The 27,832-nt window shown below is 42.9% G+C and overlaps 1 protein-coding gene across 1 annotated transcript in view; it reads left to right on the top strand.

The window, feature by feature from the left end:
• The window catches only part of LOC148594385 (ATPase family AAA domain-containing protein 2-like), a 102,474-nt gene that overhangs the window by 17,855 nt on the left and 56,787 nt on the right, over window positions 1-27,832 (top strand). The gene's annotated exons all lie outside the window — the stretch shown is intronic.

Consider the following 27,832-nt stretch of genomic DNA (forward strand, 5'->3'; position numbering starts at 1 on the left):
GTTATTAGAGGCCCATGGTGAGGTCGTCCATGGTGAGCTCGTCCATGGTGAGCTCGTCCATGGTGAGGTCTTCTTTGCGAGGTCACAAGAGTCCCATGGTGAGGTCGTCCATGGTGAGGTCGTCCATGGTGAGGTCGTCCATGGTGAGGTCTTCTTTGCGAGGTCACAAGAGTCCCATGGTGAGGTCGTCCATGGTGAGGTCGTCCATGGTGAGGTCACAAGAGTCCCATTGTGAGGTCGTCCATTGTGAGGTCGTCCATGGTGAGGTCACAAGAGTCCCATTATGAGGTCTTCCATTGTGATGTCGTCCATAGTGAGGTCATCCATTGTGATGTTATTAGAGGCCCATGGTGAGGTCGTCCATGGTGAGGTCGTCCATGGTGAGGTCACAAGAGTCCCATTGTGAGGTCGTCCATTGTGAGGTCGTCCAGTGTGAGGTCGTCCAGTGTGCGGTCACAAGAGTCCCATTATGAGGTCTTCCATTGTGATGTCGTCCATAGTGACGTCATCCATTGTGATGTTATTAGAGACCATTGTGAGGTCGTCCATTGTGAGGTCGTCCATTGTGACGTCACAAGAGTCCCATTGCGAGGTCATCCATTGTGATGTCGTCCATTGTGAGGTCATCCATCGTGATGTCATTAGAGGCCCATTGTGAGGTCGTCCATTGTGATGTCATCCATGGTGAGGTCATGAAAGGCCCAGGGTGAGGTCATCCATGGTGAGGTCATCCATGGTGAGGTCATCCATGGTGAGGTCTTCTTTGTGAGGTCACAAGAGTCCCATTGTGAGGTCGTCCATTGTGAGGTCGTCCATTGTGAGGTCGTCCATTGTGAGGTCGTCCATTGTGAGGTCGTCCATTGTGAGGCCGTGCATTGTGAGGTCACAAGAGTCGCATGGTGAGGCTGTCCATTGTGAGGCCGTCCATTGTGAGGTCGTCCATTGTGATGTCATTAGAGCCCCATTGTGAGGTCGTCCATTGTGAGGTCGTCCATTGTGAGGTCGTCCATTGTGAGGTCGTCCATTGTGACGTCACAAGAGTCCCATTGTGAGGTCATCCATTGTGATATGGTCCATGGTGAGGTCATCCATGGTGAGGTCATCCATGGTGAGGTCTTCTTTGTGAGGTCACAAGAGTCCCATGGTGAGGTCGTCCATGGTGAGGTCGTCCATGGTGAGGTCGTCCATGGTGAGGTCGTCCATGGTGATGTCATTAGAGCCCCATTGTGAGGTCGTCCATTGTGAGGTCGTCCATTGTGAGGTCGTCCATTGTGAGGTCGTCCATTGTGACGTCACAAGAGTCCCATTGTGAGGTCATCCATTGTGATATGGTCCATGGTGAGGTCATCCATGGTGAGGTCATCCATGGTGAGGTCTTCTTTGTGACGTCACAAGAGTCCCATGGTGAGGTCGTCCATGGTGAGGTCGTCCATGGTGAGGTCGTCCATGGTGAGGTCTTCTTTGCGAGGTCACAAGAGTCCCATGGTGAGGTCGTCCATGGTGAGGTCGTCCATGGTGAGGTCTTCTTTGCGAGGTCACAAGAGTCCCATGGTGAGGTCGTCCATGGTGAGGTCGTCCATGGTGAGGTCTTCTTTGCGAGGTCACAAGAGTCCCATGGTGAGGTCGTCCATGGTGAGGTCGTCCATGGTGAGGTCGTCCATGGTGAGGTCTTCTTTGCGAGGTCACAAGAGTCCCATGGTGAGGTCGTCCATGGTGAGGTCGTCCATGGTGAGGTCGTCCATGGTGAGGTCACAAGACTCCCATGGTGAGGTCGTCCATGGTGAGGTCGTCCATGGTGAGGTCACAAGACTCCCATGGTGAGGTCGTCCATGGTGAGGTCGTCCATGGTGAGGTCACAAGAGTCCCATGGTGAGGTCGTCCATGGTGAGGTCGTCCATGGTGAGGTCGTCCATGGTGAGGTCACAAGAGTCCCATGGTGAGGTCGTCCATTGTGAGGTCGTCCATGGTGAGGTCACAAGAGTCCCATTATGAGGTCTTCTATTGTGATGTCGTCCATAGTGAGGTCATCCATTGTGATGTTATTAGAGGCCCATGGTGAGGTCGTCCATGGTGAGGTCGTCCATGGTGAGGTCGTCCATGGTGAGGTCGTCCATGGTGAGGTCGTCCATGGTGAGGTCTTCTTTGCGAGGTCACAAGAGGTCCATGGTGAGGTCGTCCATGGTGAGGTCGTCCATGGTGAGGTCGTCCATGGTGAGGTCGTCCATGGTGAGGTCGTCCATGGTGAGGTCTTCTTTGCGAGGTCACAAGAGTCCCATGGTGAGGTCGTCCATGGTGAGGTCGTCCATGGTGAGGTCGTCCATGGTGAGGTCGTCCATGGTGAGGTCTTCTTTGCGAGGTCACAAGAGTCCCATGGTGAGGTCGTCCATGGTGAGGTCGTCCATGGTGAGGTCACAAGAGTCCCATTATGAGGTCTTCCATTGTGATGTCGTCCATAGTGAGGTCATCCATTGTGATGTTATTAGAGGCCCATGGTGAGGTCGTCCATGGTGAGGTCGTCCATGGTGAGGTCGTCCATGGTGAGGTCACAAGAGTCCCATTGTGAGGTCGTCCATTGTGAGGTCGTCCATTGTGAGGTCGTCCATTGTGAGGTCGTCCAGTGTGAGGTCGTCCAGTGTGCGGTCACAAGAGTCCCATTATGAGGTCTTCCATTGTGATGTCGTCCATAGTGACGTCATCCATTGTGATGTTATTAGAGACCATTGTGAGGTCGTCCATTGTGAGGTCGTCCATTGTGAGGTCACAAGAGTCCCATTGCGAGGTCATCCATTGTGACGTCACAAGAGTCCCATTGCGAGGTCATCCATTGTGATGTCGTCCATTGTGAGGTCATCCATCGTGATGTCATTAGAGGCCCATTGTGAGGTCGTCCATTGTGATGTCATCCATGGTGAGGTCATGAAAGGCCCAGGGTGAGGTCATCCATGGTGAGGTCATCCATGGTGAGGTCTTCTTTGTGAGGTCACAAGAGTCCCATTGTGACGTCGTCCATTGTGAGGTCGTCCATTGTGATGTTCCATTGTGAGGTCGTCCATTGTGACGTCACAAGAGTCCCATTGTGAGGTCATCCATTGTGAGGTCTTTTTTGTGAGGTCACAAGAGTCGCATTGTGAGGTCATCCATTGTGATGTCATTAGAGCGCCATTGTGAGGTCATCCATTGTGAGATCACCCATTTTGAGGTCACAAGAGTCCCATTGCGAGGTCGTCCATTGTGATGTCGTCCATTGTGACGTCATCCATTGTGATGTCATTAGAGGCCCATTGTGAGGTCGTCCATTGTGAGGTCGTCCATTGTGAGGTCGTCCTTTGTGAGGTCGTCCTTTGTGAGATCATCCATTTTGATCTCATTAGAGGCCCATTGTGAGGTCGTCCATTGTGAGGTCGTCCATTGTGAGGTCGTCCATTGTGAGGTCACAAGAGTCCCATTTTGAGGTCATCTATTGTGATGTCGTCCATTGTGAGGTCATCCATTGTGATGTCATTAGAGGCCCATTGTGAGATAATCCATTGTGAGGTCGTCCATTGTGAGGTCACAAGAGTCCCATTGTGAGGTCGTCCATTGTGATGTCGTCCATTGTGAGGTCATCCATTGTGATGTCATTAGAGGCCCATTGTGAGGTCGTCCATTGTGATGTCATCCATTGTGAAGTCATGAAAGGCCCATGGTGAGGTCATCCATGGTGAAGTTTTCTATTGTGAGGTCACAAGCTTCCTATTGTGAGTTCATCCATTGTGATGTCGTCCTTTGTGAGGTCATCCATTATGGGGTCGTCCATTGTGAGGGCATCCATTGTGATGTCATTCAAGGCCCATTGTGATGTCGTCCATTGTGAGGTCATCCATTGTGAGCTCTTCCATTGTGAGGCCAAAGAGTCCCATTGTGAGGTCATCCATTCTGAGGTCATCCATTGTGAGGTCATCCATTGTGAGGTCACAAGAGTCCCATTGTGACGTCGTCCATTGTGAGGTCATCCATTGTGATGTCATTAGAGGCCCATTGTGAGGTCCTCCATTATGAGGTCATCCATTGTCAGGTCTTCCATTGTGAGGTGACAAGAGTCCCATTGTGAGGTCATGCATTGTGAAGTCATCCATTGTTACGTCATCCATTGCGAAGTCATTAGCGGCCCATTGTGAGGTCGTCCATTGTGAGGTCATAAGAGTCCCATTGAGAGCTCATCCATTGTGATGTCGTCCATTGTGAGGTCATCCATTGTGATGTCGTTAGAGGCCCATTTTGTGGTCATCCATTGTGAGGTCTTCCATTGTGAGGTGACAAGAGTCCCATTGTGAGGTCGTCCATTGTGAGGTCGTCCATTGTGAGGTCATTAGAGGCCTCACATTAGATCCAGCATTCTGGATCTCTGTGTAGCTCTATCAATTTTTGAGTCAAATCAGAAATTTTACTCTACTATTAATAAGTTTTGCATGGTGAGGCTTTTTGTGTTTTTTTTTTTTTTTTTTTTTTGGACTTCTTTATTGAACTTCTATTTTATTAGGCTAGTTTGATGTGTAGTTATTTATGAGCAGCCTGTGCTGCTGGTTCATTGCTGTTACCAAAGCTTTCATTTTACTTGTTTATACGAGAAGCTCAGAGGACAGCACCAATTATAATTTATATTCCACGGATCAATGTGTGATGGGAAACAGCTGGCATTACATTGAAAACTACCTTTACAACGTTCCTAGAGAACATTCCAACATTTGCTCCGGATTTGTTGCTTGCAACAGCAAACGTATCGTACATGGATCTCCAAGATGAGGTATTTCTATCAACACTTCTCCCAATTCTTCTATTCAGTTTAGTTTTATGAATCCTTTAAGTATACGAATACTGTCCTCCCTCAAGCAAATGGATCCTTTTATTACTAGGGCACCCTTCTGAATCATGTAGATTTGCTTAGACACAAAGCAGCGCTGAGAACGTTTGTCTCGGTTGTTTTGTGAGTCAAGGGACTCGCTTCCACTTCAGCAGGAAACCTCAAAGGTGGGGGATGTCATCACTCTGTCAGTGCATCTCTGCTCGTCCATTCCCTGAGCTTAAATTCTAGAGCTTTTCCTCAAACAAGATATTTTATTTGCCATCCTGACCTAAAGAAATCTAGCCTTTGATCACCAGGAAGATAAGATTATTATTATTATTATTATTGTTGTTATTATTATTATTATTATTATTATTATTATTATTCAGATCATTATTAAGCTTAATTTAAAAAATCCTCTTTTTGACGTAGTGATCTTTTACCTGAGATGTCTTTCCTTCTCATGCCATAGATACAGGAGTTGTTTATTGAAGATTATGAAGAAGTTTTCGATATCCCGTTGCCTGCTAAGGAAGAGAGAAGCAACTTTTTTGAGGACTTAATTATAAGTCAAGCTGCTAAACCTCCTGCATCTAGAAAGAAAGCAGGTGAGCCTATTCTATAGATAAAAATTTGCTAACTGTATGTTAACAGCCTTACAGTATTTGTTTTGGTAGTGGGTTTCCTATCAGTAACTCTGTGTGTGCTCCTATTTGAGTGCTGCCGATGGAATAAACTTTTCTGGTTCCCTTAAGCTCGGCAGACCCTGGAAGTGCTGCCGGTGGCGCCGCTGCCTGAACCTCGGGAACCACCACGGGGAGAAACGCAAGGGGCAGAGGAGCAGGAGGAGGAGGCCCTTGGTGCATTTAGCGTTTTCTTAAGGGATGTTACTCTCAGACTTGCTACTGACGGACGTTTCAAGACCTTCACAAACCCTGTTGATGCAGATGAAGTAAACTGCTCTGGGTCTGTAATACTGTACTGTCTGGGTGTATTTTTAACTGCCCAGTGTTGGTGTGCTCTAGCGAAAGGCTTATCTTTAGCACTGCACTAGAAGGATTTATTTTTGAGGAGCAAAAAGTGTTTTGTATTTTATTTTGCTGACTCCCTGAGGCTCTTCAATGTCCTTTTTTTGAGTAGTCACTGGAAGCCCTGGTTTCCTCCTAGAAAGTCAGACCAGCTGCTACCAGAGTTTGCCTGGGGAAAGACTTTGATATGTAGGTATGCTACAACTCTGAAATAAACAGTCAGATTTCTTTGGGGCTGTTTGAATAAAGCGTAAAGGTATTGCTACGTGTTTGTTGGCTGTCAGTGGTTCCTCTGGGAACAGGAGAAGAGCAGATGTTTGAAAAAAAATTCAAGATTCCGCCTGCCATTTTGTCTCTGGCTCCCCAGTACAGGATCAGCCATAAATGACATGTGGTTTCATCTTCCCCCAAAACTTCCAAGTCCCTCTTTTACTCATTTAATTTACTGACTGTGCCCCCATCTTAACAGACTTATACTTCAGAGTCAGATGCAATTTTAATACAGCTGTGTATCAGCAAGGGCCCTGTTCCTCTGGGCATCCCTCGTCTTTCCCTTCCAGGCTCTTGACATGTGAATAGTCTAAACAAATAGAGGTCTCCTCACCTAAACTAGCCTTGAGGCTCCTCTCACGCTCCCAGTAAGGACAGAATTAGCTCTGCTCCAGGTATCTCCTCCTAAGGGAGATGCCTAGAGCAGCTACTTCCAAAGGGCAATTCCGGCAGCGGATTTCCTGCTGCCCAGAGCAGAGCCTGGCTCGGGTGGCTCAATCCAATGTATTTACTGTGATGTTCTGAAGCTGAAGGAAGCAAATCCTGCTCTGCATGTCTGTTCCCTTCGCTGTCCCACACACACTCCCCAGCTTCCTGCTGCCTTTCTTCTCCCTTCCAGTGTGTCTCTTCAAAGCCCTTTGAAAGAGCCCTTCCTTTTTCAAGCAGCTAAGTGGTTAATTCCACTCTCTGCTCATAATGTCACAAATATTCAGGGTTTGTAAGAAGTCATTATTTGAATTTATTAAAATAATGTGGGTAGATACTGTGTAAGTCTAATAAAACCTCTGAACCCATCTATTTAATTTGTAAGTACCTGATTATATCACAGTTATTAAACAGCCAATGGACCTTTCAACAATTCTCTCTAAAATTGACTTGCACCAATATATAACTGCAGGAGATTTTCTGAAAGATCTTGATCTAATCTGTAGCAGTGCCTTAGAATACAAGCCAGATAGAGAAGCTGGAGGTGAGGATAGCTCTTTATCCCTCATTTAGACAACATTTAAAATGCATAGATTGAGAAGAGTTGTCTCTTTACAATGGCCTTGGGATTAGCTCCCTTGAAACATCCACAGAGAGCATTTCTTGCCACTTTAAAAACTCATGTAGTGTTAAATTATTTAGAGATGAAATTATGTGCAATAGGTGCTAATGAAGATGTAGTGCCTCTGCCTTCATTATTAACTTTTATGTTCTTCTGCCAAAACTATTCACTGAAATAGCTTGCAAAACCTCTTTGGGAAAAGAGTTCATCTTTTCCATATGATCCAAATCAAGGATTTCACTTAGCTAGTGGCAAACACTCAGTTCTGACTGTCAACTTTCAGATCGTCTCCTTAGAGACAAAGTTTGTGCTCTGAGAGATGTTGCCCATGCCATAGTGAAGGAAGAAATGGATAAAGACTTGGGTCAACTTTGTGAAGAAATTGAAGAGTCTCGTGAGAAAAGAGGTATGTATTCCAACCCTCGGGATTTGAAGACTTGCCTCAGTATTTGTAAGTAGAAACGTGAGACCAACTGTTTTGCTGTCTGTTCTTCATTGCAAGGCTGCAGCTCTTCACAGGATGTGCCATCTCACTACGAGGTGATGCCACAGCAGCCCTCTGTTTCTGGATGTAATAAACAAGATAACAAGTGTAACGAAAGAATAGAGATGCCAGTGATGCCTGGAGCCTGCCCTACACCACTGCCTAATGGCAAGTTGCTTTTTGTTTTTAGATTTTTTTTTTCTTTTTTTTCTCCCCACCAACAGTCTTTCTGGGTGATATTGCTAATGCCATTGGTATCCTTCTCGTGACAAGGTTTCTGCCGGTGGAAACTTTGCCAAGGATTTCACCCGTCTGTTTTGTGCAATATTCTGTAAATAGAAAGAAGGGTGGGGTTTTTTTGTTTTCCTTTTTGGAAGGCATAAGGACAAAAACAGTTTTAAACAGGTTATCTGAATCATAAAACTTTACTGAGAATTTTCTTTATCCTTCAGTTACTTTCTTGAAATGGTCTCTTTTTAACTCTTCCCAGCATTCACTCTGCTTTTGATCTTTACTGGTTTTATAGGAGATTTGAAGAAGAGCTTTTCTCCAAAGGCTTTTTTGCTATTCATCTCTATTAGTTCATGTAATGAGACAGTAAGCAACTTTACCCAATAGGCAGACAATAGGACTGCAAAGCAAGGCTAAAGTAGGAATTTTCTGCGCTTCAAATCTAGTTTAAAGTCTTGAATAAATTTAAAAATCTAACAGCAAATGGACCACATGAACTTGCAACCTTTTCTTTAGACCTACATGTGTAGTGAGATATGTCAGTACTTTCAGTTCTTTGATTGTTTTACTTGACATACATACGAGGAAGATAAGAAGAGCAAATTTTAAAGGAGGAGCTGCTTTGCTTATATTTTGGGTTGTTTTTTTCTAATATCTTATTGCAGTTCCGTCCAAAAGAAAACGCAAAAGGAAGAATTGCACTTCCAGTGGTGAAACAAAGAGGAGAAAGATTTTGCAGTGGAGTAAAGTGAATAGAAGTGGAGAAGACCAAGAGGAAGTAGACAGTGAGGGAGAAGAGTTCCTGGAAAACGGTGCTTCTAGCATGCACCAGACTGAAGGTGAGTTCATAGGAGGTTCTCGTGTGGAAGAAAGCCACAATAGTCTTCCACGGCGACAGACAAATGTCTATGAAAATAAACATGAGACAGAAAACAAGAGATTTTGCCTCTGTGACTAAATCTGGCTCTGAAAAGAAAAGAGCCCAGTTTTCTCCTAATTCAGGGCTAAGAAATTGAAATGACACTTTGGATTCCCAAAATACAGCAAGTTTCCAAGAGGGTGATTCAAAAGGTAAGCGAAAGGTCCAGCAGACCAGGTAGCTCCATTTTGTTGTTGAGGGGTTTACATTAGCCTCCTTTAATTTCATTCTATTATTTCTTTACAAATCACTGCACTGTGTTGCTTCCATTAAGATTCTGTCCCTCTGATTATGCCACCAAAGTCATTTTTCTTAAGCTGCTGCTCTTCTGATTCTGAAATCAGTTTTGTAATTCTATCTCCTCGCAAACCAACAATCATTTGCTTTCTTTTATGGCACGTGCCTCTTTCTGATAACGAGCAGCTTGGGATAAAGAGCTGTAACTCGGCCTGTGTAGACTTAGTCACGATGTGGCAGAGATGACTCACATCCTGATGCTTGCTTCAAATGGGAGATGGGTTTTCTTAACATTCAACTTCCTTAAGTAGGCACTGCTGTAATGGCAACGTTTTGACTATTGCTTTTTTCTCCTCTCAACCCTGGGCTTTTCACTCCCACTGCTTTTTGATCTTGGTTCCTATTTGTTATGGAGGAGAAAGTAGAAGGCAAGTATTTCTCAGTGAACAAATATCAGGGAACGGTAGGGAAAGATTGGATGCCACTTGTGGGATAGCTGATGGATAGCCATGTTCTGGAAAAAGAGAAATCATGACTTAAGAAAGTGTTTTCATCCCAGAGACTTACATGCGTCAAGAGTGTCTGGCCGGACGTCATGAGAGTCCGGTGGGAATTCCTGAGGAGCCGGATCCCCCCGTTGTCGTGGATTACAGCAAGCTTGCGGTATGTCTGTTTTCAGTTTTCTTTAGAACAAGGTAGGGAACTTTCTCCCCTCACTGCTGTGAGGGAAGCGGAGCTTGATGGGCAGTTGTGGGCAGTATTTCCACTTGCCTGGTTGCTGTGTGTGGGTCCACTCCGACAGCCTCACTCCACGCACAGCTCCTGGACAGTGTTGGCAGTCAGTTGTGCTGTGATGGGACTGTTCAGCTCCTGAAGCCTTCAAGAGCTTTTGCAGAAGGTCTCGTGCTATTTTCAACTCGTGTTGTCTCCATTTTGTTTTCAGCATCTGCTGGATTCTGTCACTAAGAGGACAAGGACCTTCAACATCTTTTACCTAGAAAAAAATGTACGCTCTCCTCAGCCAGTACATTTACAAGCACCGGAACGATTATGACAAAACTAAGCTCATTATGGTAAATTTTATATATGTTTTCTAGTGGTTATATATAGTATTCTGTCATGGTTACACAGTCTGCATGCCCTCTGGATATCATGCTTATTTCATATTCATTGCTTTAGTGCTTAGCTGTCATGTTATAAGACTTACCCATTTCCATTTGGAAGACATTTATCCATATTGCAAAACCATTGTTATATTTGGCATAACTCTTTTCAGTTTCAGCAGGAAAAAGAGATTGGACTTGAAGACAACAGTTCCACCCACCCAGCTCCTTCAAAGCAATTAACCTTGGAGACTGTGGATAGCTGGTCTTGCTATCCACAAGTGTATCCAAGGTGTAGGGGGACCATGAAAGGAGGGTGCTCTTCTCAGTCTGTTACTTCCTCTTTCTCCCCCTCCTACAAGCAGGCAAACATTTACAGATGTCTTCAGGAGGCATCCACCGCCCAAGGCGGGCAATCCCAGTGTTCATTTGGTTTAGATATGCTGGAAATGGAGTGTTCAGGTCCAAAGAAGCCATGAGCCCACTCGTCCCTGAGGTGCTTGTGTGTGAGAATAGATGAAATTCTTGGTCCCTCTGCAGTTTACCTTGAAAAGAAGGAGCCTCTTTGCTTAGGCACTGGTATCTCCATCTCTTCCCTCACATCTGATTGAGAGGTAGAACGGACGCTCTGTTCTCACTGTGCACAAATGGGGATATTTTGGATTCAGGGAGGTCACGCCTGACAGACGTTCCCTTCTCACCTGGTATAATGCCACGTACTAGCTTGAGAAGGGAAAATATTGATGTTATCCCAGCACTTGTGGGCTTCTGGAACTTAACGTTGGAATGCTCAAATTAAATGTGCCTGGATTTCTTTGTTTCCTCCATTTTTCTTTAAAAAAAAAAAAAGCATTGTGATGCTTTTAGCACATGATATAGCTAAATATCACCAACAGGGGAATGTATTTACAGATGCTTTAACTTTGTGTGAAGAAAGAATCTATCAGGTTCTTAAACTATTATTTGTGCTTATTGATAATTTGTCTTTTCTTTATTATCAGGAAATGAAGAAAATCATTAGGAACTTCTACTGTGCTTCATAATGTGATCTTCAGAACACTTCACTTCTACTTTATTTAAAATAAAATTTTAATTGCATTCTCTTGTTAGCTGTGTATGGTTCAGTAAAGAGTACTTGTAAATATATTTATTACATACATACAGATATGGATGTATAAGGCATATACATATATAAAATATATATAAAACAAATAAGATATATTTAATAGTTGTACTATAATTATATATATTACATATTTTATATGTATTTTATATATTTATATCTATTAAAATAAGTTTTAAGATATGTCTTTTACACCTCCATATTTATAAAGCAAATATACATTTCAAACAATAAAAAAATATTGTTTTAATAAAAACCTATTTTAAGTAAAACAGCGTTCGAGTTTGTCTGTTTTAATTGTAGAATAATTTCAGCATTAGAAATCTTCCTTGTTCCTGGTATATTAAGTAGATCATGGGAAAGTTTACCTCCTTTTTGGTTTATCAGTTATATAACTGAGGCAAACAAGAAAAATGCATAGTGAAGAAAACAGGAAGCTCCCATCTTGCCTTGGCTTGATCTCCAACTTAGCTGGCTGCTGCCTTTGATTGACAAGATGGGTCTGTATGGATCTTAGAGAATAGGATGGCTTTCCATTTTTTTAAAAAAAAAGACAAACTGTGCAGTAGGGGTGAAGCTGAGAAATTACGAGAATGATGCCTGAAAGTAGCTTCTGAGAAGCCCGAGAGAGTACACACTGAAAACGTCCAGTTTTGCTTCCCTCCTCGTTTGCTTTGTCGGTGCCCTCGTGTTTCTCCTCTAGCTGGGCTCTGCAGGCTCCATTGCTGGGATGCTAAATGGCCCACCAGAGCAAGCAAGCGTTGGCTCTGCTTCCTACGCTAATCTTAGGTCAGGACTGCCCATGTATAAAAGGGCAGAGTCCTGGATAATAGCAAATCTAGGCCTAAGGCCACCCAACCCTGCTTTTTATGCTGTGTTGTACTGCACAAAGCTTCCTTTTTCAGGTGAAACTTCTAATTGTAAACAGAGTGGCTGCGTTAAGAAAGAGGTATTTCTTGCATTCTAGCTACTCTATGAACAGTTCTTCTAGCGCTATTTATTTTTTTTTCATATAGGGTTTTTTTGTTGTTGTTCCCCAGTTGTTCCCCTGAAAACACGGAGTTTATAACCCTCTACTCAAAGAGAAAAAGCAAGAGCCCATCCCCACCAAGAAGCAGCAGGGTCAGCTCCATAACCACAGGCGGGCACCAAGAATCCCAGAACCACAAGCGGGCACCGCTCGGACCCCCTGCTCTGCCCACCCTGCTCACGCACCAGCTCTGAAACCAGCCTCTCCCAGCGGGAAGCGGAGCGTTAACTCCAGCCTGCCGGCACCGCTGCAGGCCAAGCTGGGCACTAAGTGCTGAGCTGAGCTCGCCCACGCACACAGAATTCCCCGAGGCCGGACGCCTCGGCTAGGCAGCCAAATTAAGCCCCCCCCACCCCCGCCAAAAACACTAACAGGAACTCTTCCCAAAGCATGCACCCCTTTTACGCCTTACCTTAACAGGAAGAGAGAGACGACTTTTGCCCAAAAATTCTCCAATATTCACACATCCAGTTCTTTGGCCCACTCTAAGGGGAGCCCCTGCCTCCCATGCCCACTGCAGGGGCCTACTACTGAAGGCCCCTATCTACAGGGCAGCTAATAACATCAAGCATTTCATTTTTTTTAAAAAAAAACCTATATGAAAGAAAAATAAATAGCGCTAGAAGAACTGCTCATAGAGTAGTTAGAATGTAAGAAATACCTCTTTCTTAATGCAGCAACTCTGTTCACAATTAGAAGTTTCACCTGAAAAAGGAAGCTTTGTGCAGTACAACGCTGACCCCAGCATAAAAAGCAGGGTTGGGTAGATTTGCTATAATGCAGGACTCTTCCCATTTACACACAGGCAGTCTTGACCTAAGATCAGCTTAGGAAGTGGCTAGATAAAGAGATGTTAGAGATAAAAATAATAGATAAAGATAATAGATAAAGATAGAGATAAAGAGATGCTAGAGATAAAGATGGCACGACGACTAAAACTTACATGCAAAGATTGCACAGTTGGACATTGAGCATTGCTAGGTGTTATGTCCCATGCCATGTGCAATAGCAGCATGATACATGTTCTTTATTGTGCTTTTATATAATTCCGTTTTCAAAAAATGGCTGTCCCGTCACGAGTCCGAGATTGCAGCAGTTCCCCCGCGTCTGTCAGCAGGGAGGGGAGTTTGGGAGGGCCCAGGTCCATCACCCACGGCCTTTAACGAACTGGCCCAGAATTAAAGATTTAGGGTGGGAAAAGCCATACAGATCCAAAAAACATTTCTGTATATACCTGTTGAGAGCTGAGAGGACCTCTTCCGTCAATACGCACTCACAGGGTGAGTTTTAGGATTTAGTTTAGGGTTTAGTTTTAGCTCTTGCCCCGCGCTCTTCCTGCAGTGATGTGCTTCTCCTCGCTGTTTTTAACAGGGTTATGCGGTTTTGAGGTCAGACACCCAACTCTGGGAACAGCAGCAGAGGTAGGAAGAAACAAAGAGTGACTTTTAGGAAGGATCACCCCCATAGCATCACATGAGGGAAGACCACCGCTATTTGCCCATTTATACACATACACTTCTAAAACACCATAGCAACAGTTTCCTGCTGAGAGCAGCAGTACAAAAAAAGTTGAACCAAAAGTTTGAAGTGCAAAAGCGTTACCAGAAGATTGTTTCTGGGTCTGCCTTTCCCACCCTGTCCCTTCTTTTTCAGTGTAAGAAGTTTCCCTGTTACCACAGAATGAACCAACAGCGACTCCCTGGTGAAAGGTGCATTTAAGATGTCAGGATTTCAACACCATCTTCAAGGGCTAAGAAACAGATTTTTGCTTCTATAATTTTTTCCCTCTCCTCTCCCTGGAGATGCAAGGAAACCTTCCTGGTGCCCAGTGGTGCAAGCACGTGCAGGCCCGTGGCTTTCACACAAAGCACCAATAGACAAGAATTGCCTTCACTTAACTTACAGGCATCCACTTTAGAAATCTGGACATTTTATTTTCCACGCTTAAGTGAAGCCTGGACAAAGCCTGCATCTGTAACCCATCCAAGAAAACAACTGAGATATAAAACACAGAGCTTATCTGGCACACGCTTTGCCCTGATTTACCCAGAATATATGAGACAAGTAGCTCTAGTAATGGTTAAGAAGTGAATTTGTACACTCTGCAGGTGAGGCCTCGTGTCTCAGGGGTGGGAGAAGCTCCTTAGCTCGGCCTGGGAAGCAGAGCCAACGCTTGCTTGCTCTTGTGGGCCATTTACCATCCCAGCAATGTAGCCTGCAGAGCCCAACTAGAGGAGAAACAGAAAAAGCAAACGAGGAGGGAAGCAAAACTGGACGTGTTCAGTGTGTACTCTCTCGGGCTTCTCAGAAGCTACTTTCAGGCATCATTCTCATAATTTCTCAGCTTCACCCCTACTGCACAGTTTGTTGACTTCTGTTTTTTTTTCTTTTTTTTTTTTTAAAAAAAAAGGAAAACCGTCCTATTCTCTAAGATCCATACAGACCAGTCTTGTCAATCGAAGGCAGCAGCCAGCTAAGTTGGAGATCAAGCCAGGGCAAGATGAGAGCTTCCTGTTTTCTTCCCTATGCATTTTTCTTGTTTGCCTCAGTTATATAACTGATAAACCAAGAAGGAGGTAAACTTTCCCATGATCTACTTAATATACCAGGAACAAGGAAGATTTTTACTGCTGAAATTATTCTACAATTAAAACAGACAAACTTGAATGCTGTTTCACTTAAAATAGGTTTTTATTAAAACAATACAATTCAAACAATAAAAAATATATATTTGTTTTATAAATATGGATGTATAAAAACATATCTTAAGACTTATTTTATATGTATTTTATATATTTATATCTATTAAAATATGTAATATTTATAATTATAATACAGCTATAAAATATATCTTAATTTGTTTTATATAGATTTTATATACATTTATGCCTTATACATCCATATCTGTATGTATGTAATATATTTAAAAGTACTCTTTACTGAACTATACACAGCTAATAAGAGAATGCAATTAAAATTTTATTTTAAATAAAGTGGAAGTGTTCTCAAGATCACATTATGAAGCACAGTAGAAGTTCCTAATGATTTTCTTCATTTCCTGATAATAAAGAAAAGAAGAATTATCAATAAGCACAAATAATAGTTTAAGAACCTGATAGTTTCTTTCTTCACACAAAGTTAAAGCATCTGTAAATATATTCCCCTGTTGGTGATATTTAGCTATATCATGTGCTAAAAGCATCACAATGCTTCTCTATTCTCTGTAGCTTCAGAGACATCCCTATGTGTCCAAAAGAGTAGAGGACACAGAGCCTGGAGCAACATTTGTTAAAACAGGTCGGAAGAGATCCTCCCTGAGCAACCACAGCTAAAAGCTGAGAAAGTTACTTGCTGGATGCTCCATAATTAATTTACCTTTGCTACTTGCCCAGTGCACTCAGAAGAAGAGAGAACTGTACTTACAGCTAAAGAAAAAGGGAGGAAACAAAGAAATCCAGGCACATTTAGTTTGAGCATTCCAACTTTAAGTTCCAGAAGCCCACAAGTGCTGGGATAACATCAATATTTTCCCTTCTCAAGCTAGTACGTGGCATTATACCAGGTGAGAAGGGAACGTCTGTCAGGCGTGACCTCCCTGAATCCAAAATATCCCCATTTGTGCACAGTGAGAACAGAGTGTCCGTTCTACCTCTCAATCAGATGTGAGGGAAGAGATGGAGATACCAGTGCCTAAGCAAAGAGGCTCCTTCTTTTCAAGGTAAACTGCAGAGGGACCAAGAATTTCATCTATTCTCACACACAGGTGCCTCAGGGACGAGTGGGCTCATGGCTTCTTTGGACCCGAACACTCCATTTCCAGCATCTCTAAACCAAATCAACACTGGGATTGCCCAGCTTGGGTGGTGGATGCCTCCTGAAGACATCTGCAAATGTTTGCCTGCTTGTAGGAGGGGGAGAAAGAGGAAGTAACAGACTGAGAAGAGCACCCTCCTTTCATGGTCCCCCTACACCTTGGATACACTTGTGGATAGCAAGAACAGCCATCCACAGTCTCCAAGGTTAATTGCTTTGAAGGAGCTGGGTGGGTGGAACCGTTGTCTTCAAGTCCAATCTCTTTTTCCTGCTGAAACTGAAAAGTGTTATGCCAAATATAACAATGGTTTTGCAATATGGGTAAATGTCTTCCAGATGGAAATAAGTAAGTCTTATAACATGACAGCTAAGCACTAAAGCAATGAATATGAAATAAGCATGATATTCAGAGGGCATGCAGACTCTGTAACCATGACAGAATACTATATATAACCATTAGAAAACATATATAAAATTTACCATATTGAGTTTAGTTTTGTCATAATCGTTCCGGTGCTTGTAAATGCACTGGCAGAAGAGAGCGTATATTTTTTTCTAGGTAAAAGATGTTGAAGGTCCTTGTCCTCTTAGTGACAGAATCCAGCAGATGCTGAAAACAAAATGGAGACAACACGAGTTGAAAATAGCACGAGACCTTCTGCAAAAGCTCTTGAAGGCTTCAGGAGCTGAACAGTCCCATCACAGCACAACTGACTGCCAACACTGTCCAGGAGCTGTGCGTGGAGTGAGGCTGTCAGAGTGGACCCACACACAGCAACCAGGCAAGTGGAAATACTGCCCACAACTGCCCATCAAGCTCCGCTTCCCTCACAGCAGTGAGGGGAGAAAGTTCCCTACCTTGTTCTAAAGAAAACTGAAAACAGACATACCACAAGCTTGCTTGGTTAAAGGCAGCCCTAGAAGCACTTGGGGCTGCCTCAAGGGCCTTGGGGTGCGTGGGCTTCTGGGGCCTGGCAGCTGGCCCTGATAGGAGGCCTATGGATCACCCTGTACTGATCCATATTTATGATCCCTACTTATCTCATGCTTTCGGAGCTGCTTGTAAGACAACACATCTTTCCTGTAACCTACCAGTGTTCTTCATGTATTTTTTATGTATTTTGTTATCTATATAGGGCAATTTATATAGGGCGTTTTTTTTAACAAGCAGCAGTTCTGTATTGAAGTTCTGTATTAATGACACAATGCCAGTATTTGTTCTTCTGCAACAGATATGGAAACACTGTAAATCAGGTCTCTTTTTTACTGCTTGTAGAAATTTAACAATGAAATACTCAATAAAATCTACACATGAAGAACATTGCTAACAGTGCATAACAAGCTTGTGAAAATTATTTTGCGTATACTTGTGAAGCCATCAAATTTACAGAATTTCAAGGAAGAGATGTTTGTATTTTTGAGAAATGAATGAAAGAAAATACCTCTATGCACTTGGCACTGGATGGAAAAATACAAACAATACATTTCTCAGGTGTCAGCGTGTAAATTGATTCCAATTCATGGCTTTATAGTGTTATTTGTAATGAATGGAATTCAGTAACTGCTGTTCTAGAATTCCTTTTAAATGGATATCATTACAGTGTTTTTTCAGTTATCCTGTTAATGCAGAAGCGTTCTTCTAGCTTGATGTTATTTCTGTATATCAGGAAATGAAGATAATTTTTGGATTTATGCTGTAGTTCTCCACACTTTTAGGCACGTGACATGCATCATGCCAGAATGGGAAGGATTTTGGGGGGAAAAAGATGACAAAGTATTTGAGTCTTTTAAATCACTTCAGGAATAATTAATTCTCTCACAAAATATTGGCACATTATCAAGAAAAAAAAAAAGAAAAAAAGAGTTTATTTTAAAAATAGATCTGAATGTTATCAAGAAGAACTATGATGAAAAAGAGGCATAGAAGTATCAGAAAAGGCCTCTGCAAAATGTTAGTTTTCCTTCAAATTCATGGCTTGAAAGCTGTCTTTTTCTTTGATATTTCAATGCCTTGCAGAATTTGTTCAGCTTGAAGCTCATTTTTCACTAGACTCTATAAATGCTTTTCTAAGTATGGTTGTTACATACAGTTCTATATCCACTTGATAATTTGGTCTCTCAGAATACTTGCACAAAGATCTTTTACATTCCCGTTCTATTATGGTCAGCATTGTTCAATATTGAGAATGTGAGTGGATTTAATGTTCCCTTTATTAACAGTGGTTACTAACAGGCTAATTTAATTCTGCAAAACAACAGTGTAAGTAACTTGTGTGCAGAAAATCTCACTGTCAAGAGCTGCATGTCCAAAAAGGAGACAGAGGAATCTTAAAACTTTATTTGAATAAAGGAAGAGTCCACCGGGCATATTCCTGTGGGGTCTCTCCAACTGCTGGAGGATGCAGCCCCCTTTTATCCTACTTTCTCGAGTGAGGGACGCCCTCTCCTTTTCCCCGTTGGCCAAGGTGCTCAGAAGTTACATCCTTCCCGGCCTGCCTACACCAAACTCCTGCCTCCTTCCATCTGCTCTCAACCTGAGCTCACCCTCCTTTTGGCATATGCTCTCCTGTCCCACTCACTCATGGCTCCGCTCAGTCTCCTCTCCTGCATATATTCCTTTGTCCCACTCATCAGCCAAAGACTGTGGGGAAGTCCCCTTATTTGTGAATACACAAACTTGTGTATTCTGCTCAATCCCTCCCTCTCTTTTTTTTCAATATTTGTTTTTACAAACCTCTACACCCATCTTTAGAAGCATAGTGAACTCTGCATAAGTTATTAACTAAGCACCTGGGTTCCATAGGGCTGGCACCCATGGCTAGTCTTCATATCCTTCTGGACTCCCACAGACCCAGCATTTATTCTCCTGACCCAACCCCAGACAGCGTTACAGCTCTAAGGAGAGTTATCCGGGGCTTTCCATCCTTTTCCTTCAACTGAGAAGTCCAGATTTTAGGCATCATGGCCATCCATGCTCAGCTGTCTTGACTGATGTTTCTGTGGTTCTAAGGTCCACTGCACTTTGCTGCCAGTGGTGCTTTTTCTGCTTTTTGACCAAGACCCGATCTCCTGGTACTGCAAAATCCAAGGGCAGGATCTGTGCGAGCTGGACTTCCTGTTGGAGATCCTTTACACGGGAAAGTATTCTGCCCACATATTGATCACTCATCTTTACATTCCCGGCAGCTTGGGTGTTAGTAGGGTGGGGAATCTCGAATATTCTTTCAAAGGAGAACAGTTAAATGTCTCCCCTAGGTTTTGTTCTCATTCTTGAATGGTAGAAGTTGTCTCCATGGTGTTTTAGCTTCTAACACCAATTTTAGAAGATGCCTTTTAATGTTCCCATTCATCCTTCGCACTGTACCAGAGCTCTGGAGATGCCAAGGGGTATGCAAGTCCCCTTGAATCCCCAGGGCAATCATGATACCTTGAAGGAACTTTCCCTTAAAATGGTTGCATCTGTCTGTGTCTATCGCCTCTACCAACATAAATGACTTTGGGACAACAGAGAAAAATATTATAGCGTTGCCATTGGCTCCGGGGATCGCTGCCGAGCAAGCATTGACCACGTTGTGCAGACTGGGATGCTGGCTAGCAAAGTCCAGCAATGCTACAACGAGAGCTTTGTCCTCATTGTGAGTAGAAGTGGACTCGATTCAGCACGCAACTGTACAAGACCACACTGCCATAGATATGTTATTGCTTATGGATGGCCATGGGTGTGAAGAGGTAGGAGGCATGTGCTATATGAATCCAAGCGACCACTCCAAGTCTATACCTTGCCAGATCCAGGCCTTACAGGATCTGACTCATCAACTGAGAGATGCTGATGACTGGAATGCATTCGGACAGTGGAAGTGGGGTTGGCCATGGCTACAGAAACTGCTATTGGGGCTATTATTTCTATTTGCTGTATTTGTCTGTGTTATGTACTGTATCCCTTGTGTAATGATGCTGACACGAGGTATGGTTGAAACTGCTATGAAAATGTTATCTCTTCGGGTGCTTCGCTACAATAGATTGACCTCTACAGATCACGGGGCGGCATGTATAGGAGGTAGATATTTTTATGATTATTTATGCTCTGTAAGGTCATAAGACTATTGTGCGAAACAGAATCCAGACCTTGAGAAATAAGATGTTTGCCCATTTGGGCGGAACGATAAGGAACACGGAGGCGGCTGCTCAGCCACGTTCACAGCCGACTCCGTCCAAAACCAGTTGAAGGTGGCTGCTGGACCGGGCTTGCAGCCAGCTTAACCGCAGATGTGCTCTAACCCAGTTTGAAGGTCAGCCGCACCAGGAGGAGGAGGAAGATGAGGAAGGCAGGACCCTCAGACTGAGGGCTGGGACCCCCTACCGGTATGCGCGCTTGCGCACCCGGGAGGGAAGGTTATGTGGCTGAGGGTGGAGTTTGTCCGCCCCCCGGCCTGCCTCCTGGCACGTACTGGCCCTATGGGGCAGGAGGCACCGTGCGTAAAAAGACAGTGCGGGAAGGGGAACGGGGAGACACCGAACACCGAGGTCTACGTTGTCTCCACAGGGACGCCCGCCAAGTTGGGAGCCTGTCAGCAACCCTCCAATCCACCAGCTCGAGAGGATGTTCAGGCTCAGTATCCTGCTAGCAAGTACTAAGTTGTGAGCAACTATCCGTATTTTGCTCCTCCGTTTATGTGCTTTCACCTGAAATAATGCTTGACGTAGCCACCTGATTTTGCGTGATTATTGCCCAATCCCGAGCCATCTGCAACAGCCTTTGGAGGGGAAAACCTTATTGGAAGGGAAAGGGTTTTGTCAAAAAATAAAAGTTGTGTGTGTGTTTTGTGTGATTTTTTCATAGGATAAAATGATCTGGATGGGAAAAAAAAATCAGAAGGAAATATTTGGTCAGGCATAGTTTTTTGGAACGGATTTTTTTTTAGTGTTTCTTTATAGAAAATTATTTGTTAGGAATGTTCTTGGGGGGTGTTGAAAGGGAATTATTTTGAGGGGGAAGTTATTTGAGGGAAGAATTTTGGTGGGGATTTTTTTTTCTTTTGAGAATTAGGTTTAAGAAAAAACCTCCTGATGATTGTCTGTATATAGGCAATATAAATAATATAAGCTATATGAATAATAAGTTATTCTTAAAAGAAATTATTCTTTTAGAGATTATATTTTCTTTGGCTACCTGCTATTCCCAGCATCTAAAGCAGGCTCCACTTAAGTGAATGTAGCAAAATAATTTTGGAGAAATACATAACTCTCCTTAAAAGTTGTTGGTATGTACTAGAGAAATATCTGAATTTGTGGATTTTCTTTTTTCCCTTTGACATCAAATTTGTGGAATAGAAACCAGTAACTTCTGTTCTTCTTCTTCTGGCCCAGATGAAAGGGAAAAAAAAAAAAAAAAAAAACTTACCGTGATTCTTTCTTGCCGTAGTAAAGTAGCATGATGTTCTTGCTAAAATCCCAGTGGGAATGAGTGTCAAGGCAGTGACAATGAGGAAGAGACTCAAATGTGTGATCTACTGAAATGAGAGGACTGTGGGGCAGAATTGCTACAGTAGGTAAGTAGATGATATTTTCAACCTCAGGAGTTACTGAATGAAGTTCCCTATCCTTGTCCTCTAATTACTAAAGCCCCTGTCTCAGCAACTGTAATTAAGAAAAAGGTAATGAAGACATTTTAAGATTGGACCTCTTTCAGAGTTCTTTAAGAGTTTCCGTTAGTAGGTCAGCATACTACCTTGAAAGAAAACATAGAAAATATCATGTTCAAATTCTGCATTTACTCTGCTCTCCTCTTTCGTAAATCTAAATGCTGCTTCAGTTCATCTCTTCTTCATGGCTTTGTGCTGAACATCCCTGTGGCAGGTGTTGGACAATTCCAACCCTTCCTGGTATCGTATTTGACAATTGTTTTCAAATTCTGCATTTCTTCTGTTTTCTTCTCTAGTAAATCGGAGTGTTGTCTCAGTTAATCTCTTCTTCACTCCAATGAGTTTCTTCATGGCTTCGTGCTGAACATCCCTATTCTCAATTGTTGGACAATTCTAACTATTCCTGGCATTGTATTTCACAATCGTTTTCAAAATCTCCATTTCCATGGCTTTTCGGTTTATTAAAACTGAATGTTGGTTCAGGTTGTCTCTTCTTCGTGGCTTTGTGATAAACCTCTCTGTTGTCAAGTGTTGGACAATTCCAACCCTTACTGGTATTTTATTTCACAATCGTTTTCAAAATCTGCATTTCCTTGGCTTTTCGGTTTCTTAAAACAGAATGTTGCTTCAGGTCGTCTCTTCTTCGTGGTTTTGTGCTGAACCTCCCCATTCTCAATTGTTGGACAATTCCAACCATTCCTGGCATTGTAATTCACAAGCGTTTTCAAAATCTGCATTTCCTTGGCTTACCTTTTTATTAAAACTGAATGTTGCTTCAGGTCACCTCTTCTTCGTGGCTTTGTGCTGAACCTCTCTGTTGTCAGGTGTTGGACAATTCCAACCATTCCTGGTATTGTATTTCACAATCATTTTAAATTCTGAATTTCTTCTGTTTTCTTCTCTAGTAAATCAGAATGTTGCTTCAGTTAATCTCTTCTTCACTCCAATGAGTTTCTTCGTGGTTTTGTGCTGAACCTGTCTGTTGTCAGGTGTTGGACAATTCCAACCTTTACTACTATTGTATTTGACATTGTTTTCAAATTCTGCATTTCTTCTGTTTTCTTCTCTAGTAAATCGGAATGTTGCCTCAGTTAATCTCTTCTTCACTCCAATGAGTTTCTTCGTGGCTTTGTGCTGAACCTCCCCATTCTCAATTGTTGGACAATTCCAACTATTCCTGGCATTGTATTTCAAATTTTTTTTCAAAATCTGCATTTCCTTGGCTTTCCTGTTTATTAAAACTGAATGTTGCTTCAGGTCGTCTCTTTTTCATGACTTTGTGATGAACCTCTCTGTTGTCAGGTGTTTGACAATTCCAACCCTTCCTGGTATTGTATATCACAATTGTTTTCAAAGTCACTATTTCTTCTGCTTTCTTCCTCAGTAAATCTGAATGTTTCATTAGCTAATCTCTTCTTCATTCCGTTCATTTTCTTCGTGGTTTTTTGCTGAACCTGTCTGTTGTTAGGTGTTGGACAATTACAACCTTTACTACTATTGTATTTGACATTGTTTTCAAATTCTGCATTTCTTCTGTTTTCTTCTCTAGTAAATCGGAATGTTGCCTCAGTTAATCGCTTCTTCGCTCCAATGAGTTTCTTCGTGGTTTTGTGTTGAACCTCCCTGTTGTCAGGTGTTGGGCAATTCCAACTATTACTGGTATTGTATTTCCCAATAGCTTTAATATTTTTCATTTCTTCTGCTTCCTTGTTTAGTAAATCAGAATGTTGTTTCAGTTCATCTCTTCTTCACTCCAATGAGTTTCTTCATGGCTTCGTGCTGAACATCCCTATTCTCAATTGTTGGACAATTCTAACTATTCCTGGCATTGTATTTCACAATCGTTTTCAAAATCTCCATTTCCATGGCTTTTCGGTTTATTAAAACTGAATGTTGGTTCAGGTTGTCTCTTCTTCGTGGCTTTGTGATAAACCTCTCTGTTGTCAAGTGTTGGACAATTCCAACCCTTACTGGTATTTTATTTCACAATCGTTTTCAAAATCTGCATTTCCTTGGCTTTTCGGTTTCTTAAAACAGAATGTTGCTTCAGGTCGTCTCTTCTTCGTGGTTTTGTGCTGAACCTCCCCATTCTCAATTGTTGGACAATTCCAACCATTCCTGGCATTGTAATTCACAAGCGTTTTCAAAATCTGCATTTCCTTGGCTTACCTTTTTGTTAAAACTGAATGTTGCTTCAGGTCACCTCTTCTTCGTGGCTTTGTGCTGAACCTCTCTGTTGTCAGGTGTTGGACAATTCCAACCATTCCTGGTATTGTATTTCACAATCATTTTAAATTCTGAATTTCTTCTGTTTTCTTCTCTAGTAAATCAGAATGTTGCTTCAGTTAATCTCTTCTTCACTCCAATGAGTTTCTTCGTGGTTTTGTGCTGAACCTGTCTGTTGTCAGGTGTTGGACAATTCCAACCTTTACTACTATTGTACTTGACATTGTTTTCAAATTCTGCATTTCTTCTGTTTTCTTCTCTAGTAAATCGGAATGTTGCCTCAGTTAATCTCTTCTTCACTCCAATGAGTTTCTTCGTGGCTTTGTGCTGAACCTCCCCATTCTCAATTGTTGGACAATTCCAACTATTCCTGGCATTGTATTTCAAATTTTTTTTCAAAATCTGCATTTCCTTGGCTTTCCTGTTTATTAAAACTGAATGTTGCTTCAGGTCGTCTCTTTTTCATGACTTTGTGATGAACCTCTCTGTTGTCAGGTGTTGGACAATTCCAACCCTTCCTGGTATTGTATATCACAATTGTTTTCAAAGTCACTATTTCTTCTGCTTTCTTCCTCAGTAAATCTGAATGTTTCATTAGCTAATCTCTTCTTCATTCCGTTCATTTTCTTCGTGGTTTTTTGCTGAACCTGTCTGTTGTTAGGTGTTGGACAATTACAACCTTTACTACTATTGTATTTGACATTGTTTTCAAATTCTGCATTTCTTCTGTTTTCTTCTCTAGTAAATCGGAATGTTGCCTCAGTTAATCGCTTCTTCGCTCCAATGAGTTTCTTCGTGGTTTTGTGTTGAACCTCCCTGTTGTCAGGTGTTGGGCAATTCCAACTATTACTGGTATTGTATTTCCCAATAGCTTTAATATTTTTCATTTCTTCTGCTTCCTTGTTTAGTAAATCAGAATGTTGTTTCAGTTCATCTCTTCTACGTGGCTTTTGCTGAACCTCCCCATTTTTAAGTGTTGGACAATTCCAACCCTTCCTGACATTGTATATCACAATTGCTTTCAAATTCTCTATTTCTACGCTTTTCTTCACTAGTAAATCTGTAGTTTGCCTCAGTTAATCTCGTCTTCAGTGTGTTGAGTTTCTTCGGGGCTTTGTGCTGAACCTCCCCATTCTCTATTGTTGGACAATTCCAACCCTTACTGCTATTGTATTTGACATCTGTTTTCAAAATCTGCATTTCCTTGGCTTTCCTGTTTATTAAAACTGAATGTTGCTTCAGGTCGTCCCTTCTTCATGGCTTTGTGCTGAACCTGTCTGTTGTCAGGTGTTGGACAATTCCAACCCTTCCTCGTATTGTATTTCACAATCGTTTCCAAATTCTCTATTTCTTCTCTTTTCTTCTCTAGTAAATCTGTATGTTGCCTCAGTTAATCTCTTCTTCATTCCGTTGAGTTTCTTCGGGGCTTTGTGCTAAAACTTGCCATTCTCAACTGTGGGACAATTCCCACTAATCCTGGCATTGTATTTCACAATCGTTTTCAAAATCTGCATTTCTTTGTCTTTCCTGCTTATTAAAACTGAATGTTGCTTCAGGTCCTCTCTTCTTCATGGATTTGTGCTGAGCCTCCCTGTTGTCAGATGTGGGACAATTCCAAGTATTCCTGGCATTGCATTTCACAATCGTTTTCAAATTCTGCATTTCTTCTCTTTTCTTCTCTAGTAAATCTGTATGTTGCTTCACTTCATCTCTTCTTCATTCCCTTAAGTTTCTTCGTGGTTTTGTGCTGAACCTCCCCATTCTCAATGTCGAACAATTCCAGCCATTTCCGATATTTTATTTCACCATCATTTTCAGCTCATGCATTTCTCCTGCTTTGAAGCTCTTCCTTGCCTGAAGCTTGCAAGAAATTTGTAAGCTCTACTGTCCCATGTCAATTTAAAACCTCTCGTGCAGTTCTAAGAAGGCACAAAAGAAAAGCTGCAAAGAATTCAAAAACTGGCAAAGATTCTCAGTCCAAGACTTCTAGTCCATAACAAACAGTTATGGACTTTACCTTACAGTTGCTGTTTAGCAGCCCTCTTATTCAAAACCCTGTGCCGTTCTCAGTGCTCTTGTCTCCTGTTTTGTAACGAGCTAAATGTGAGAGAATCAGTTGGCCATAGAGTCTGTAAATACCACCCAAAGTCTAAGGGCTAAAGAAATGCAATATTCCCTATCAATTCTGTGACGAGAGCTGCATTTAGAAGTGAATGTTTGGCAGCTGAGAAAAAAGGAAGGAAGGGAGGAAGCAAGGAAGGAAGGAAGGAAAGAAGGAAATACAAAATCCCAAGCGTTCCCTGAAGTGCAGAGTGGTGCTGCTGGCTCGGAATTTGTAATCCCAGCGAGAGCCTCCGGGGAGCTGAGCAGTGGGCGCAGGACAGGGTCTGCAGGCCGTGGTGAGCAGGACTGCGGCTTGCACGTGCTGCGAGTGCAGAGGAGGTGCCGGCGCTCAGAGCTGCTGAGGATGCTCGAGGAGCCCTTTAGAGGCTCGGCGCTGCAGCAAGTCTTTTGTCAGGAGCTGCCACTGTGCCGGCTTGCTAGAGCTGCCACATTGCAGAGAGCCTCCTCGCTCTGAGCTGAGAAACTTACTGCTAGGGTCTCTGTCCTATCAATTTTGTTTTGCAGGGGAAGAATCACTTGATACTTGGGGCAAAAGGGCTGCAATAAAGTCTAGCTTTGGAAATAGAAATTCCTTAAAATATTAGCGCGTGGGGTGAAATTTGTCGAATTTACATATTTATGTCTGAGAAGAAGTAGCTTCTCTGCAGTTTTGGCTGTGCACAAAGATCAGCTTGGAGCATGCCAGCCCTTTGTGCTACGTAGTTGACCTGAGCTCTTTCTGGCTCCAAGTTGAGATGAATTCAAGGCATGAAAGGTGGCTCCTTCCAGTTGAACTCATTTCAGAGAGACCTGTAACTCCAACCAGGAAAAACTAAGTACTTTCCCTGAAGAGAGCTCATCATACGCGACGAGTTTCAGATCCAGTGGAACCTGATGTGACACCATGATGTTCCTTTGGGCCCTTCTCAATGGCATCCTGTCCATTCCAACTTGAACAGCCTCACGATTGAAACTAGCGTCACAGCAGCAGCGCTAGCAACAACCAGAAGCATGTTACTATCTCAGAGATGTAGGTTGACCCCCACGCAAGATTCTCCCACTGGTGCTGACCAGCTCTATGAAAGGAAGAGGTCAGCAAAAGAAGCACAAAGGGAAAGTCTCTTTGCCTGTAAGTCACAGGGTTATAACAATCAGCAGGTGGTACCTTCCACTCGTTCCAAGGACTTTTGGCAGCCTGAAGCACAGCCTCACCTAGCCTAAGCCTACCTATCATAGAATCATAGAATCGTTAAGGTTGGAAGGGTCCTCTAGAGATCATCCAGTCCAACCCCCCTGCACACGCAGGGTCATGCAGAGCATGTGGCACAGGATTGCGTCCAAGTTGGTTTTGAAGATCTCCAAGGAAGGAGACTCCAAAATGTCTCTTGGCAACCTGTTCCAGTGCTCTGTCACCCTCACTGTCAAGAAAATTTTCCTTAAGTTCCTGTGGAACTTCTCATGTTTCAGTTTGTGGCCCTTTCCTCTAGTACTGCCAGTGGCCACCACTGAAAAGAGGCCGCCCGTTCCTCCTCACTGCCTCTCTTGAGGTATTTCTATACAGTGATCAGTTCCCCTCTCAGCCTTCTCTTCTTCAGGCTGAACAGGCCCAGCTCTCTCAGTCTCTCCTCATAGGGCAGATGCTCCAGGCCCCTCATCATCCTTGTAGCTCTGTGCTGGACTCTCTCCAGTAGCTCCACATCCCTCTGCGGAGGGAGTTCTGGACTGCGGAGCCCAGAACTGGACACGGTTCTCC

This window comes from Tinamus guttatus, unplaced genomic scaffold (genome assembly GCF_059628265.1).
Source record: "Tinamus guttatus ecotype Peru unplaced genomic scaffold, ASM5962826v1 Tinamus_guttatus_pri_ptg000248l, whole genome shotgun sequence".
NCBI classification, from domain to species: Eukaryota; Metazoa; Chordata; class Aves; order Tinamiformes; family Tinamidae; genus Tinamus; species Tinamus guttatus.